Below are 18404 nucleotides of genomic sequence, written 5' to 3' on the forward strand. Positions count from 1 at the left end.
ATTCCTCGACTTGCGCCATAGGGTGGTGGGGTTTCGGGTTCCGCTGGATAGGTCAGGAGTCCACTACACGCAGCAAGCGGCTACACGGGTAGCAGGGGTTGTGTGGCGTGGACTGGGCGGTTTTTTAGGTTAGATGGCCTCGGGCAAGTACAGAAAGGGTAACAGCCTCAAAGGGTGCGGGGCAAAGTCAGGACATGCGGGGACCAAGCAGCAATCGGTATTGTAATTGCAAACTGTCGAAGCTGCATTGGTAAAGTACCGGAACTTCAAGCGCTGATAGAAAGCACCGAAGCTGAAATCGTTATAGGTGCAAAAAAGCTGGCTGAAGCCAAAGATAAATTCTGCCGAAATTTTTACAAAGGCACAGACGGTGTTTAGAAAGGATAGATCGCATGCAACCGGTGGTGGCGTGTTTGTCTCTGTTAGTAGTAGTTAATCCTGTGGTGAAGTAGAAGTGGATAGTTCTTGTGAATTATTATGGGTGGAGGTTACACTCAACAACCGAGCTAGGTTAATAATTGGCTCCTTTTACCGACCTCCCGACTCAGCAGCATTAGTGGCAGAACAACTGAGAGAAAATTTGGAATACATTTCACATAAATTTTCTCAGCATGTTATAGTCTTAGGTGGAGATTTCAATTTACCATATATGGACTGGGACACTCAGATGTTTAGGTCGGATGGTAGGGACAGAGCATCGAGTGACATTATACTGAGTGCACTATCCGAAAATTACCTCGAGCAATTAAACAGAGAACCGACTCGCGGAGATAACATCTTGGACCTACTGATAACAAACAGACCCGAACTTTTCGACTCTGTAAGTGCAGAACAGGGAATCAGTGATCATAAGGCCGTTGCAGCATCCCTGAATATGGAAGTTAATAGGAATATAAAAAAAAGGGAGGAAGGTTTATCTGTTTAGCAAGAGTAATAGAAGGCAGATTTCAGACTACTTAACAGATCAAAACGAAAATTTCTGTCCCGACACTGACAATGTTGAGTGTTTATGGAAAAAGTTAAAGGCAATCGTAAAATGCGTTTTAGACAGGTACGTGCCGAGTAAAACTGTGACGGACGGAAAAAACCCACCGTGGTTGAACAACAAAGTTAGGAAACTACTGCGAAAGCAAAGAGAGCTTCACTCCAAGTTTAAACGCAGCCAAAACCTCTCAGACAAACAGAAGCTAAACGATGTCAAAATAAGCGTAAGGAGGGCTATGCGTGAAGCTTTCAGTGAATTCGAAAGTGAAATTCTATGTACCGACTTGACAGAAAATCCTAGGAAGCTCTGGGCTTACGTTAAATCAGTAAGTGGCTCGAAACAGCATATCCAGACACTCCGGGATGATGATGGCATTGAAACAGAGGATGACACGCGTAAAGCTGAAATACTAAACACCTTTTTCCAAAGCTGTTTCACAGAGGAAGACCGCACTGCAGTTCCTCCTCTAAATCCTCGCACAAACGAAAAAATGGCTGACATCGAAATAAGTGTCGAAGGAATAGAAAAGCAAGTAGAATCACTCAACAGAGCAAAGTCCACTGGACCTGACGGGATACCAATTCGATTCTACACAGAGTACGCGAAAGAACTTGCCCCCCTTCTAACAGCCGTGTACCGCAAGTCTCTAGAGGAACGGAAGATTCCAAATGATTGGAAAAGAGCACAGGAAGTCCCAGTCTTCAAGAAGGGTCGTCCAGCAGATGCGCAAAACTATAGACCTGTATCTCTGACGTTGATCTGTTGTAGAATTGTAGGACATGTTTTTTGCTCGAGTATCATGTCGTTTTTGGAAACCCAGAATCTACTCTGTAGGAATCAACATGGATTCCGGAAACATCGATCGTGTGAGACCCAACTCGCTTTATTTGTTCATGAGACCCAGAAAATATTAGATACAGGCTCCCAGGTAGATGCTATTTTCCTTGACTTCCGGATGGCTTTCGATGCAGTTCCGCACTGTCGCCTGATAAACAAAGTAAGAGCCTACGGAATATCAGACCAGCTGTGTGGCTGGATTGAAGAGTTTTTAGCAAACAGAACACAGCATGTTTTTATCAATGGAGAGACGTCTACAGACGTTAAAGTAACCTCTGATGTGCCACAGAGGAGTGTTATGGGACCATTGCTTTACACTATATACATAAATGACCTAGTAGATAGTGTCGGAAGTTCCATGCGGCTTTTCGCGGATGATGCTGTACCATACAGAGAAGTTGCAGCTTTAGAAAGTTGTAACGAAATGCAGGAAGATTTGCAGCGGATAGGCACTTGGTTCAGGGAGTGGCAACTGACCCTTAACATAGACAAATGTAATGTATTGCGAATACACAGAAAAAAGGATCCTTTATTGTATGATTATATCATAGCGGAACAAACACTGGTAGCAGTTACTTCTGTAAAACATCTGGGAGTATGCGTGCGGAACGATTTGAAGTGGCATGATCACATAAAATTAATTGTTGGTAAGGCGGGTTCAAATGGTTCAAATGACTCTGAGCACTATGCGACATAACTTCTGAGGTAATCAGTCGTCTAGATCTTAGAACTAATTAAACCTAACAAACCTACGTACATCACACACATCCATGCCCGAGGCAGGATTCGAACCTGCGACCGTACCGGTCGCCCGGTTCCAGACTGTAGCGCCTAGAACCGCACGGCCGGTAAGACGGGTACCAGGTTCAGATTCGTTGGGAGAGTCCTTAGAAAATGTAGTCCATCAACAAAGGAGGTGGCTTACAAAACACTCGTTCGACCTATACTTGAGTATTGCTCATCAGTGTGGGATCCGTACCAGATCGGGTTGACGGAGGATATAGAGAAGATCCAAAGATGAGCGGCATTTCGTCACATTGTTATTTGGTAACCGTGATAGCGTTACGGAGATGTTTAGCAAACTCAAGTGCCAGACTCTGCAAGAGAGGCGCTCTGCATCGCGGTGTAGCTTGCTCGCCAGGTTTCAAGAGGGTGCGTTTCTGGATGAGGTATCGAATATATTGCTTCCCCCTACTTATACCTCCCGAGGAGATCACGAATGTAAAATCAGAGAGATTCGAGAGCGCACGGAGGCTTTCAGACAGTCGTTCTTCCCGCGAACCATACGCGACTGGAACAGAAAACGGAGGTAATGACAGTGGCACGTAAAGTGCCCTCCGCCACACACCTTTGGGTGGCTTGCGGAGTATAAATGTAGATATAGATGTAGAAGTTAAGCACTAATCTTCCTTTTTTTCTTTCTTTGAAGATTGTATTCAGTAGTGCTCGGTTCTGTCTCGTTCTTTCTCCGGCAGCTTTATTTCTCTTTTAACAATGACAAGACAGCAGTACGCATAGGTTTAATGCTGAAGGGTTGGCATTTATGCACCTCGTCTATGGGTTCACTGAATCCAGTGGGAGAGCGACGCAATGGCGCCATGTCGAGCTGTTCTCGTAGCGATGGTGACCACGTCGCAGTACTTTCGCATCTGTACATATAATTAAAGTCATCTGTCACAAAGTTGGGCTGACCCAGTATTTTTTTATGGTTCACTTATAGCTCCATCACAAATTAGCTCAGTTCAATGGTTTTTGTCTTATCAGTACACAGAAAATCTTTTTACATGAGGTCTGCAAATTTGTTGAGATTCATGTTTCTACATTTCTTAAAAATGCAGATACTTATAAATCTGTGCTCATTTAAAGAAAGTGCAGGTGGAAAACAATAGCTAAGGTAATTAAAAAACCTTTTACACACTCATTGGTACTTCTGTTCAGAGTAACTGTGTGAGAAAAGAAACAGATATCAAAACTTACATTTGACACAATATCATCTAAGCAATATAATTAGTTCAGACTGTTATTTACTTACTGTTACAAGGCAGAATTTCTCAAAACTGGTCCATAATGCTATTAATAAATAAGTGTTCGGATGACAACACTGTAACGGACCATTATAGAAGAACATCGACAGCTTTCCAAGCTCTGAGATAATGTTATAAATATCTGTAGTACCAGTAAAATATGTTTAACATTTTGCTTATTTGTTTTAGAAAACAATTGCTGTGTCTGGCTTAGCTTCCTGTATCCTTTCCTATCTGGCGCCTCTCCTGTCTGCACTAAGAGCAGAAGATAACCTTGTTTAAACACTGTGTAGCTTAGGTTAATTACATCTGATTCAAAGCTACGATGATTTTACTTAATACTATCACTATTCCTTGTCCTGACTTGATTTTAAATGTTTTCAAAGATTGATAACAGTGAGCGTCGAAAGAAGTTTGGAATTACTAATATGATGCTATTGATTGGCCATCAGACTGCAGCCTTAAATGGATATAGCATGGTCAATAAAAGAACCTGGATTTATTCAAGATATATTTTCGAATTCTGATCCATTTTAAAGAATAATAATGCAACGTTAATAGTGACTCAGATATTTTGATACTCCTTCACACAGTCACGCATCACCCTGTTAGCAACGTACCAACAGCTACCATCACGCTGATTCCCGCTTGTGCTCCCATAGTTAAAAGATAATTCTAGTTTCTTTTCTATTAGAACAAGTAACTCCCAGCCTTGCACTAACTGGAAGGAGAAATTATAATGAAGAGACTGCGGTAGGAATTTTAGAGACCTCACATTGTCTGTTTCAAGTTTCATGTTCGATTCATTGTTTGAGAACCATTATCATAGAAAGAAGTACTGAACCAATCCTTGCAACTGGAAAGAAATAAAAGAAAGAGCAGAATAAGTTACTAGGAAATCAAAATGAAGGAAAAAGAAGGGAACTGTTCTTCCCAAATTAACAAAGCGTCACTACTTAAAGTAAGGACAACAAAAATTTCTTTTGTTTGTCTTTAACGTGCGTCGCGAGCAGCTTTAGACATTGAGATCTTTGTCCATTACAAGTAAATTTTTTTAATTTTATATAAGATAATATACACCATTCAATAATTTTTGGTCAGAAGATGGCTGTTCTAGTGGCATGCAATATATTGCCAAATCCAAGATACATTCTTGTGTCCACGATTTTTTATTCCTGAGTCAGATGATCGTCAATATTAAGCACTATTACCCAGTACATGCTTTTCAGACCTTAAGCAGTTCGAAATTCATTCAAACGTTTTTGCTTACATTTTGTTCTACTGCAAAAATAGGAAAGAGCACTAAAATGACTATGGAAAAAATCTTAAAATGGAACTTGATGTGGAACAAAGCGACTTCGTTACTGCAAAAATTGAAAATTCGCGCATTTAGAAACGTGATTTACTAGCGCACACTGAAAGTGAGACAGATACTGTAACTGATGAACATTTTTATGAAGTGGATGTCCACCCAGATAATACTTCAAGTTTTTTTAATTTTAGTTATGTAATGTTCCGTAGATCATTTCCCCGATTATTTTATCGATATGATGTGGAACAAGTCAGATTACAAGCTATATATATATTTAGAGCTACATTTTTTTACCATTTTTGAAACAGAAACTCGTCCATGGAGTAGACGAAGTCGTCCAAAAGAAATGATTTTAAGCTATATTAAAAACTTGATCTGCTACCTGCCAGACACTTTACGTTGATGGGCAAATAATCAAAGATTTTTGTTGCTGAATAATGTACTACTTTTTGAGCAACTGACAGCTTCACTAACGGATAGGAAAGGTCATTTTTCCCTTTAGTGTTGTACGCATGAACATCACTGTTCTTCGCGAATTGAGATGGATTATTTGTAACGAATTTCATTAGCGAATATGTGTACTCTGATGGTGCAGTTAAAATACCTAACTCTTTGAATAGGTGCCTACATGACGTCCTTGGGTGAACACCACTAATTATTCTCACTGCTCTCTTTCGTGCAATCAGTACTTTGTGTCTAAGTGGTGAGTTATCCCAGAAAACTATTCCATAAGACATTGAGTGGAAATATGCAAAGTACGTTAGGAGGCTGATCTGTTTATTACCAAGACTAGCGCTTATACGAAGAGCGAAAGAAGCTGAACTTAGTTGTTTGAGAAGCTCAGTAATATGCTTCTTTCAGTTCAAATTGTCTTCAATGTGAACACCAAAAAATTTGGAGAATTCAACCCTGTTAACTGAGCCCTGTACACATGTTACAAAAATTGTCGGTATGACTCTATTCGGTGTACAGAACTGGATATAGTGAGTTTTATCCAAAATTAAGAGTGCATTTTCTGAGAACCTGAACAAAATCTTCAGCTGCTTTTTCTGGAATGGGATTTGTTATAACACTCGTGTCATCTGCAAAAAGTACTAGTTCCGCTTGCTCAACGTTAAGTGGGAGGTCATTCACATGAATAAGGAACAGCAGAGGACCTAAAATTGAATCCTGTTGGACTCCCTTTGTGACAACTTCCCATTCACTAGAATTTACCACCCTCCCAACATTATTTGTGTTATTCAGCACAACTTTTTGCTTTCTGTTCATTATGTATGATTCAAACCAGCTGTGTGTATAGCCTTCTGTTCCATAAAACCTGAGTTTTTCTAAGAGTGTGACGTGATTCACACAGTAAAATGCCTTAGAGAGATCACAAAATATACCAACTGGTGATAATTTGTTGTTTAGGGCTTGTACTTCCCGGAATTTGAACTGTGACATGCTGAGTAAATAATTTTCTTAAATGTGAGACTATTCTTGAATACATAACTTTTTCGAATATTTTAGAAAATAAAGTCAGCAATGAGATTGGTCTATAATTATTCACGTCACTCTTGTCCCATTTCTTATGAAGAGGTTTGACAATTGCGTATTTCAATCTGTCTGGAAAAATTCCCTGTGCCAACGAAGCATTACATATATCTCTAAGGACTCCACTTATTAAATTAGAACAACACTTCAAAATTCTGTTAGAGACTCCATTAACACCACATGAGTTCTTGTTCTTCCGTATGATTATAATTCCATTAATTTCAGTGGGGGATGTTGGTGCTATTTCTAAAAGCCTAAAGTCCTGGGGAATGACTTTTTTAACATATTTTTTTGCTTCTTCAACTGAAACCTTTAACTCAATTTTTACTGCTACATTCAGAAAGTGATTGTTAAAAATACTTGCAACTTGTGAATTATCACTCACAACATCATCATTTAGCTTTATCGCTGTGGTATGCCGTGCACTGTCAGGCTGGCCCGTCTGTAATGTAATTATTGAACTCATAATGTTACATTTGAAGTAAATGCCTCAACAGATGATAATGTGAATCAAATGTACAAATAAGTGATCAGCCGGTTGATCCAAGTATACAACCGTTACGAAATTTTCAGGCAACGAAAGGTAATATAAAAAGTCTTAATAATGAGTAATAAATGAATTTTAAAGTAATGGAAACCAACGTGTTGGCGCAATTAAAAAGCAGTCCAGTGATTTAACAGAACTGATAACTAATTTTAAAATTGTATTATTGCAGTACGAGGGTAATCCCAAAAGCAAGGTCTCTTATTTTTTTATAAGTACAGAACTCGGTTTGTGTGGCAGTTATTCACACTTTTATGTAGAGTGCCTCATACGCTGTGTGTAAGCATACGCAACCCGCGCTGAGGCGCTCAGTCTTGGCTTGGTAGCCGTTGAGAATGGAGCTCCCGTTGGTTGTTACCTCCAACTGCGAATTAGTCGCAGTTATTCGGTTTTTGAACGCAAATGGCAGTATGCCGATTGAAATCCATCGCCAATTGACGAAAGTCTATGGTGGGTCGTGCATGGATCTCAAAAATGTTCGTAAGTGGCGTAGAGAGATGGCAGCTGGTCGAACCGAAATTCACGACGAACAAAGGAGCGGGAGACCGTCAATTCCTGAGGAGACAATGTTGAAGGTTGAGCAAAGAATGCGTGAAGATCAGCGGATCACCCTGGATGATCTCTGCACGTTGGTTCCTGAGGTTTCCCGAAGCACCACTCACAGAATTTTTATGGACAAATGGTTCAAATGGCTCTGAGCACTTTGGGACTTAACTTCTGAGCCCATCAGTCCCCTATAACTTAGAACTACTCAAACCTAACTAACCTAAGGACATCACACACATCCATGCCCGAGGGAGGATTCGAACCTGCGACCGTAGCGGTCGCGCGGTTCCAGACAGTAGCGCCTAGAACCCCACGGCCTCCCCGGCCGGCCTTTTAACGAACACATGGAACTACCGGAAGGTGTGCGCAAGATGGGTGCCACGCATGCTGACCGAGGACCACATGCGGCAACGAGTTGCGTCCCGTGCATTTCTTCGCCGCCTTGCAGCCGAACAGGAGAACTTTCAGGACTCAGTTGTCACTGGTGACGAAACCTGGGCATGCCACTTTACACCTTAGACCAAGCAACAATCACGCCAATGGCTGCATCCTACTTCACCAAAGCCGCGGAAAATCAAACAAACACAATCTGCAGCTAAAGTCATGACAACCCTTTTTTGGGATCGGAATGGGGTATTGCTGGACGACGTTATGCCCAGTGGGACCACAATTAACGCTGACAGGTACTGTGAGACTCTGAAAAAACTCAAACGGGCAGTTTAGAACCGGAGAAGAGGAATGTTGAGCAAGGGCGTACACATTCTGCATGACAACGCTCGGCAAACTGTTGCTCTCCTGCAACAGTTTCAGTGGAACATAATCACCCACCCACCCTACAGTCCTGAGCCCAGTGACTGTCACCTGTTCCCTAAGGTAAAAGAACATTTGGCTGGAAAGCGATTCAGCTCGGATGAAGAGGTTTGTGACTTTCTGAACAGCATGGCGGTGAGGTGGTATGATAGGGACATACAAAAACTGCCACAGCGTCTACAAAAATGCATTGACAGAAATGGTGATTATGTCGAAAAATAGGTAAATTTTCAAGCTGTAAACTGATGACAACCGTTGTAGAATAAACAGGTCTATGTACTTATAAAAAAATAGGAGACCTTACTTTTGGGATTACCCTCGTATAATGCTATAACAGGTGAATTTAAACAACTAAAAACGGTCTATAAAGGTCTTCCAGAAGCCATACATTTATTGTCTACGAAACAAAAACAATTAAAAGATACCGTACAAAAGATAGAAAATAACATTGTGGCTTATAGAACAGCAGGGGTTATGGTACAGAAACAATATGGTAACCAGTGCTAGCAAACTGTTGATGACTTTTTGCAATGACTTTCACAGATGGATGTAGAGATTAATAGCAAATTATATTCAGAATTAGCACATGTGGTAAATGAATCAGTCACAGTCATAAGGACTGAACGGGAACATCCTGGTGAATGAATATAGTTAGGATTAGCACAAATAAAATCTTTAAAGAAAAATTTGCCAGACTGAAGTGATAAAGTTACAATGGAAATCATAACTGTGCAACAGGAATTACATGAACTTTGAAGAATAGTTTAAGGTACCCCACCAACTGTTGATACAACATGTGGTGCCGCGCGGGGTAGCCGAGCGGTCTGAGGTGTCTTGTCACTGTTCGCACGGCTTCCCCCGTCGGAAGTTCGAGTGTTCCCTAGGGCATGGGTGTGTGTGTCGTCCTTAGCGTAAGTTACTTTAAGTTAGATTAAGTAGTGTGTAAGTTTAGGGACCAATGACCTCAACAGTTTGGTCCCATAAGACCTTACCGAAAATTTCCAAATTTTTTTCCAACACGTGGGAGTTGAAGTAGGGCTGCTGCACATCCCGAAGTATACGCTAACAAAGTGAATTTTGGTGATTTACCGCTGAGCTACTGTATGTACCTTACGGGGAGGAATTGCAACTTCATTATCTTGCGACCTCATCTTGCGAAAGTTTAATTAGGCACGAACTATTCGAAGTCTATATGCCAAAATGGCGTGGCCAAGTTACAGTACAGAATCACAGCTCATAATGGCTGAGTGGCTACCATAAAGCAGTCCACTTCTTCGTGGTAGCACATCAGAGAGAGACCATAGATTTATTTACTTTAAAGATGATCACAAATGTCGGGACTAAACTTAGAATTCTCAGCCATTACTATCCTCTGCAACTGAGTTCCCGCAGTACGCATCACTGAGAAACATGAGGCTGATCACAGATACAGGGACTGAACTCAGAATTCTGAGCCACTACTACAGTCATCCTCTACAGTTTAGTACCAGCAGAGTCAAAAGCACGAGCCGTGATGGGGGAACTGAAAATTATTTGCTTCCTGTCAAAGTTTCAGTTTTCTGATCTAATTCATTGCCAGCTAACTGCACTTATCATGCACTTAGGCGAAAGAATTACTTCTTTTTCGTACTTTTCTGAGTCTGTTCTTCAGTCTGTTAATTTAGTCAGCAATCATTGGGGATTTTTGTGGACTCAGTTTTCCTATGATGCAATATCAGACCCACACAGCTGTGCGAAGATCATTCGTACATGTTTCTGCATTATTGTGCTCTTTTGTAGTCATTCATATAGTTTATTCAGGGGCTAGGAACACATTAATCACATATCACTAAATCACTAAATCATTTAGTAGATAGGAACCCTTGTTATTTCTATGTGAGTGTGGGACCCATATTTCATGTCCAGTTGGGTCATCTCTGTATAATTGATGTAGTCAGTTATCGGTTACTCGACTTCCCCTCTTCTGCATTTCGCGTGATCTCGTGAGGAGCGATCGGTTCACTCTATAGGTCACGGTGTTATGATCTCTTAGCATCTCAGAAGTATGCGAAATGCTCAATTGATACCTGAAATAGCAGTTTGGAGAAACTTGCCTTCGATATTGCGAATACTGCCAATTCTCTGGTGCACAGTCGTCCATAGTTTGAATAATTTAACCATTAATTATTTACTGAGGCCAGAAAAGTTTGTGCAGACACTTTATCGGTAACAACTTCAAGTACTAAAGCACTATGAAGTCGGAAGCATTGTGCTATTCTCTATTTCTCTTACAGCAAAAAGGGGAAGGTAAGTATGGTCAGTCTTTGTCCTGAGTCCAACTGTTGAACTTTTGGGTGATTTATTTATTTGTGTATGTGTTTGCAGTAGGTCTTTACTTTAGTTCCTTGTGTACTTGCGGCAGAAATTTCGTAGTAGGCGAGAAGTATTTTGTTAGTTTCAGAATCCGGACATGTCGAATTTAACCCATGCTCGTTTACGCAGTTTGGCGAGATCAGTCAACACAGATAGTGAGTTGAATATATGTCCAGCAAGACCATTTGTAAGAGATCGAACCTAGGCAACCCGTAATTATGATTTGCATCGATTAGTTGTAAGAGGGAATGAACCGAGTAATATGCAGGATAGTTAGGGCCAATGCAAAGCTGAGTCTAGCTGAGTCTTTGTGTGAGAAACATGGAACATGTGAGAATGACACAGGCAATGGAAAACTCTGTAGCTGCTGGGCGCAGGGAAGTAAGAAAGTTTGCTACAAATCGTGCGCTGTATTGTATCCTATACGTCAGATGAGTGATGATTCTCAAAATTTTTTATTGTTCTTATATTGACTGCCAAGAAATACTTTTGTCTTTTTTGTTGCTCACCAGAGTAATTTTCGTGATTAATTGACAACATGTATTGTACAATTCTGAATGTAAAGGAGGTTTGTTCCGCGAGACACCAGTTTAAGACTGTGAGTTTATTTCTCTGAAGTATCTTTTCTTTCTTCTGTATCAGCAGTAAGACATGTTTAAAGCAGCTGGCGAAAATGTTGAAGTAATATGGTTTTAATGAATGGATAGATACTTATTTTGACTTGCTTCACTGCATGAACGTATTACAATTTTCGGAGACGGAGTTTGATATCACGGAGAAAATAACTGTAAATAAAAGGAGACCGTTATTTAACGACGACTGTAGGTGCTCACAAGAAGTTTTGGGGGTAAAGTACAATGAAAATTGTCCACATGCCTGCTACTTCTTGGAAATGTACGTTTATCTATCACAAAAGGAAATACAATATCTGTTGCAAACACCCAGGAAACTTCTCAACTGCTGTCAACTGTGGTGCTCTTCGAATGTGGAAAAGATAACAAAAATTTAACTTATCTTATTCCAGTCTATCACGCTCGAATAAAAACACTACAGCTCTAACACCTCCAGTTCAGGCACTGTTCGATCTCCAGTCCTTTCAGTATGAACGGATAATAAGCAATAACGGAAAAAAAACAACGAAAGAGACAATAAAAAAGACGAATGTTACGAAAAGATCAAAGAAAATTTCGCAGCCCTGTCATTGATAAATAAATAACAGGATGAGGAAAACGACTTACGTTACAAACAACAAGACAAGGAAACGACCATTGCCACAGAAGGATAGAAGATAATTACGCAAAACTGAACGATAAGTGCGACGAATAGGCGAAGGAAGTAAACGCACACTTAAAAGAAAAGAAGGAAAATTTTTCGAAGCTAGAAGAGAAGCTGGGGGATCATGTGACTGAGTGCAACGAAATTGTCGTCGAGGTGGATAAGAAAATCGAGGAGGAAATCAAAAATTCCAGAGTCAAAACGAAAGGCACAACACATGAACTGCGAAGGATGTAGAGATGCTCAAAGAATGGGAAAGCGGAGTCACTGACGGAGTTGTCCGCAGCTCGTGGTCGTGCGGTAGCGTTCTCGCTTCCCGCGCCCGGATTCCCGCGTTCGATTCCCGGCGGGGTCAGGGATTTTCTCTGCCTCGTGATGACTGGGTGTTGTGTGATGTCCTTAGGTTAGCTAGGTTTAAGTAGTTCTAGGGGACTGATGTTAAGTCCCATAGAGCTCAGAGCCATTTTTTTTTTCACTGACGGAGTAACGAATGTTAAGGAGTAAGCCATTGCAAACTGAAATGAGATGGGATGAGACCGTGCCAGTTAACTTGAAAGATTAAGGAGAAATCAAAGTATGATTTCAGTTCAAAAAAATTATGCAGACATTAACTGCAGGAGAATTAGTCGAAATCTTTAAGGAAAAGGAAGGAAGCAGTGTCTTAGCAAATAGCACTAGAAACAGCGAAACAGTCATGAGTGAAGAGGAAAGGAGGAAGGAGGAAGAAGAATTGCATCAGCTAACTGAACGACTCTACTATATACGTTGCAAAACGGAGCACTCGTCTGTACTCCTACAGCCCGCCATATTAGCTGTTGTGGGGCACCAATGATTCGAGGAAGATGAAATAAGGAAGCGCTTAGTCTGGGTATAAAAACATTCACTATTCCTCAGTCATTCGAATATTCTTCATCCAAAGATTTGAATTTAGCAATTGGAAAACTTAGGTCATGGTCGGCCAGTTAAAGTAAATTTTATTTACACATTTCTCAGAGAAATAGCAAAAACCTCAGTGCAAGTTATGTATGTTTGTGTTTTATGTTTGAGAGTAACTGTCCATCACCTATGGAATTCATCAGAGATTCTGAACTCCAGGAACATAAGAGACGAAAGTAGGTACAAAAATGAGGAGTCACCATTAAGGAAGGGAGTATGCAAACGCTGTGAGTGCAGTAGTTAGACTAATCATGCGTCAATAAGCAGTTATGCACGAACAAGGCAATATAGAGGACTTAGCTTCTTATGTAGAAAAACCTCACTGGTGAAAGATGTTGCATGCAGTAAATATTAACTGCATGATTTGTACACATATGTATACCAGGCACATCGCCAACCTCCAGTATTCATTAGTATGCACCACTCTGCTTATAGGTGTCAGTCAGATAGATATTGTAAATTTTTTGAGTTGGCCAAAGAACCAACATCTTAAATAGTAAGTTAAATGGCGAAATCATCATCCAGGTTTGTTCAACATTTTCATTGAGTGATGAATCATATTAAGTGTCATGGATATTAACCAAAGTTTATGCCTTATGTTTGTAGCGTGCAACCATGTAACACTGTTTGAGGACAAGCATGAAACAGCTAATGGAGCGTGAACAAGATGACGGCACAGTTGACCGCATAGCCAGAAGCTGGACGATGCCTTCCTCGGCCCACTGTAGCAGTGAGCATGTGAAGCAGGGGTCCAGCTGAACTTTAATAGGGGCGCGCTGCTAATAGCCAATAGCTGATGCACTTTTCTCAAGGACATCCATCCTTGGTAGCACTTGACAGGCGGCCTGGTTTTTGGTCGAATTCACGGAACCAGCTCTGGGGATCACAACTGCACAATGCGGACTGGGACCTACTATGCTGACAAGCAGTCGATTGCTAAACCTCCATGATAGCAGATCCTTCTTGCAGCATCCACACTAACAGCTGATGACAAGGTCAAGAGATAATGCTTGAGATGTCAAACTACCTGCTGCTACAGCAGTGAACATCAGACAGGCTTTGAGTCAATCTGGGACACTAGCAACCCGGCGTAGGGTCTGCACCAAACCATAATTGAATTCATTATTGTGTTGCCCACACAAGGAGACGCCACTTTAATAAGCAACAAATATCATGCATAACACTAAACTTGAACATTAATATTGGTGTACACGCAATAAGAGCTATAAGTGACATGTGTGTGAGTGCATCACTGTACTAGACATTAACAAGTGTACTATATTTGGTTCTGTGTGAGTATGAACATTGCTAGGCGCCCCATCACGGCATCAGTTTTTATGAACCTATCACAAAGGCTATCCACGTTGCCTCACTACTGCAATTTGGACACTGATTATCTATCAGATCCTGTAGTCATGAGCGATACAATGACAGACATTGGAAGAAGTGGCGATCATATTAATCCAGTTGTTTAGTACAAGCAGGCTACGGATATGAACAATGATATTACCTAGCCTTCTGGCTAAAATATAGATTTGCGAATACGAGCGTAGGAATCATGACATGCTTCTGCAAAATAAAATGGAAAATTACGAGAACATTAACCATGCCATTATCGTGTCATTTAACGAGCCGAATTTTCAGTCAAGACAACACCTTTGTTGAACATGGTGCGTTGACTCTATAACAGTGCAGTGTGCTTTGTGTTTTCTCTGATGTTTTTCTCTTCAGGGACATATTTATTTACTTGTGGTAATGTATATGTGACTCTCTAGAAGTGTATTCGCAGCTACTGCCCTATTGACTTCTTATGAGACGTTTAATAACAGGTTCGTGTGAACTGCCTACTCAATGGAATAATTTTGAGGTGGATCTTCAGCGGTGTTATAAGTTGAAAAAGTCTGTAACTTCATTTTATTGTGCTGTCGCAACCGACAGGGGTTGCAACTTGCTTAAGTGAATCCCTCAGTTGAATAGGAAGCGATGTGGGATTTTTCAGATCTGTCGAGTCTTTAGCACTCGAGTAAACGGAACAAGTCGGCAAAAGAGTCTATCTGAGGTTTATCAGATCTCTATGTTTGGAGACAATACGGAAGGATTCTGGTATCAGGCTAGGGAGGTAGTAATGAAGGAACAAGTTTCTAAGTTGGTACCTTGGTCTGATTTTATTACTTCTTCCCGAGTTTACACGAACATGCCGAGGAGTACAAACATTTGGTCATAATTTCAGTGAGCGTAGAACATAGATGAGGCTTTCTAAATGCTTAAATTATAGGAACAAATAGCCTACTGGCCTGTCACTTTGATTAGAATCACGAATACTCAAATCAAACCCTCAGGTTCTGTTACAGGTCACACTGTGTAAGTGATAATCAGTCATATGTACATGTAAGCCATGATAGACTAACAACCCACAGTCCAGAGGTACGTACAGGTAATAATGCAAGTCCTTAGTGTAAAAGCTTAACTGGATAGATTCTTTCACTCACATAATTTTCTGCTCTCGGCTGACACACTCGTCTGCTGGCAGGAACTCTCCAGCTGTTGAACTCTGCCCCGCTTGTCAACTGGTGGCCCCTTTACACTGTGTTGGGGTTGTTTGTTTATAGGTGGAACGTGACTGTGTCGCATTTTTACCCGCAATTAGCCATCAGCGATCTTGAAATTAACGGTTTATTAAAGCTCGCGGTCTCATATTGGTCTGGTGAATGCGTTAATCACTGCACGTCTCCATCTAGGTTTTCAGGCTTCACTTGTTAAAATTCTTAACGAGATTACATTTTTGCTGGCAATTCCTTGGTGATTTGGTCATTATGGTGTGTTTTTATGTGTGGAAATAATTGAAAGCCGTGTTGGACATGTCAGTGATATGTTTTGTGTCGTTAAAATGTCATACCAACTACAATGTTTTACCAATTTGAGCTTGAATTTTCTCATACAGTGAAACAAATTATATTATAGACGACCTTTTTATGATTTGAAGATCACTGTTGCATTCTATGAGCATGTATGTTCAAATGATACTATATCAATGTACTTAATTGTTTTCTTATGATATATCAATGCACAAGGTAATTATGATAAATGTTCCAGTTGTAAAAAATAAAAAAATAAAAAAAACTGCTGCTCAGAAGGAAGTGAATATTATTGAAGAAATGGAAAACGTTATGGAAACAGAAAACCTTGACGAAAATTTGACCGCTAGACGGCGCTGTTACAACGTAATTGGGTTCAGCCACAAATGAGAGATGCATCGCAATACAACGGCTGTGGTGTGAGTGGCACTTTAAACCAACCGTACTGTGCATTCTGCGTGAGTTTGGCTTTCAACAGTTGTGGCCCTGTTAGTTAGTAACCCCATCCACTACGGCAAGGTCGTACCACATCTATGAGTAAAATCAGTATTTAATTGTCAGGAGGGAAAAAACAGCATAAGAAGCAACACTGACATCGGTTTTGAACTGTCCTGAGTTCAAAAACCGCATAAAACGCAACAATGAGTCAATTTTTAACGGTCTTGAAAATGGCGCAAGAGATGTTCAATATGCTGTCTACCATTCCTGTCTCATGTTGAAATCGAGAAACAGCATGTTCCAATCCAAATTGGACTACCTCGGGGCTGTTCAGAATGTGTTACGTAATGCGTGCCTTCTATTTAAATACGTTTGTAATTGGATCACTAGCATATCATCTTTGAGATAACCCCACAGTCAGAAGTCACGCGGATTATGATCAGGTGATCTGTACAACAAGGCTATACCTGAATGGAGGCTAATAATTTTAGCATTTCCAAAAACTGCTACACAGCAGCTGATTCAGATGCTGTGGAAAGTGCAGAGGGGCGCAATGTAGCATTAAAGTCCACACTGTTTAAGGGATGGAATGACGTTGGTGAGCAAAAGACTCTCATAGCGTTTACCAGCGATAGTACAGGTAACAGGAAGCGCTGGTCCCGTTCATACGACATAGCGATCAATTGTTTTCCTCCCTCTGCCATAATTCACTTCAAAAGAACATGTCCTTTCGAGCGCCGTCAACCCGCACCACATATTAACTTTATAGAATGAAGTGGTGCCGAATGATGTGCGTGCGGATTTTCTATTGCCTATATGCTACAATTCAACGTATTCACATGTCCTTTGGGACGGAAATGGGCTTCGCCTGGCAACAGAATGTTCCATGACCATTCGTTGTCCCACTGTCCACTTACATGCGAGCAAGAAATTTTAGAGCAAATATTTATCTTTCTAGGTGGTCAGCTTGAAGCATCTCTTGAAAAAGGGTCATTTTGTGTGGTTAAAAATGCAGTATGTTTCGTAGGATTTGAAGTACCATGCTCGCAAACATGTCCAGTGTTCGGTTAATTCACCATTCACTGCTTGTTTGTAGTCCACAGCTTGACCCCTCCTGCAACGCTGTAGCCACATAAACTCCCGACGTCAGATCAATTGTTTTCCTCCCTCTGCCACTGTGCACTTCAAAAGAACATGTCTTTTCGAATTTCGTAGTCATTACCTCCAGGCCCTTGGCAGACATCAGACCAAAGGCTTTTTTTCCCACGCTTAAGTGCCCTGAAGTTTTGCAGAGCTACTGGCGCGCAGTGACCTTTCTCTACCGGCAGTACTCGACGATCTGTCGCGAGAGTCATTCTGAGCATCTCAGCCGCAAACTAAAGAGCAGCTGTGAACCTAGCGTATTTAATTTTGCATAGTCTGCCGCTTAGAGCGCCACCTGTCGGTAAAATTTTCAGTATTTTTTCCATAACGTTTCTCCCTTCTTCTATAAAAATCCCTTCAAATTTGAACTTATCCTGAGCAACGGTTCGTTTTTTACTGTGTTTGAAACTGGAATGTTGCGTATAAACACCTTGTATTCGTGTGTGGTTTACATGATCTGTCTGTGTATTTATGTGTTTTAAATACAGTACTTTAATTGTGAACTATGTTGGTAGTCATAATATCTGCAACTATGAATGATATGTGATTGTAATATAGTAAGTGTGAATGGCTAATAAGTAACTGTTCAACTGACTTTGCATTGGATTTGAGCAACAAGCCATCCATATGTGTATGAGGTTCTTAAGGCAATGGCTGTTCTCTGGACTCCAGTAAAAGTAAATCATAAGTATGAGCGGAAATTTTGTGAGTTGTCGCTCCCTTATTTATTTGTAATCCATATAAAAGTTTGCCCTCAAGGCAGCAAATACGAGTATTTGCTTGGAGGGTGAATGTGAACTTAAAGTTGTGGCCT

Source organism: Schistocerca piceifrons, chromosome 5 (assembly GCF_021461385.2).
Source record: "Schistocerca piceifrons isolate TAMUIC-IGC-003096 chromosome 5, iqSchPice1.1, whole genome shotgun sequence".
NCBI classification, from domain to species: Eukaryota; Metazoa; Arthropoda; class Insecta; order Orthoptera; family Acrididae; genus Schistocerca; species Schistocerca piceifrons.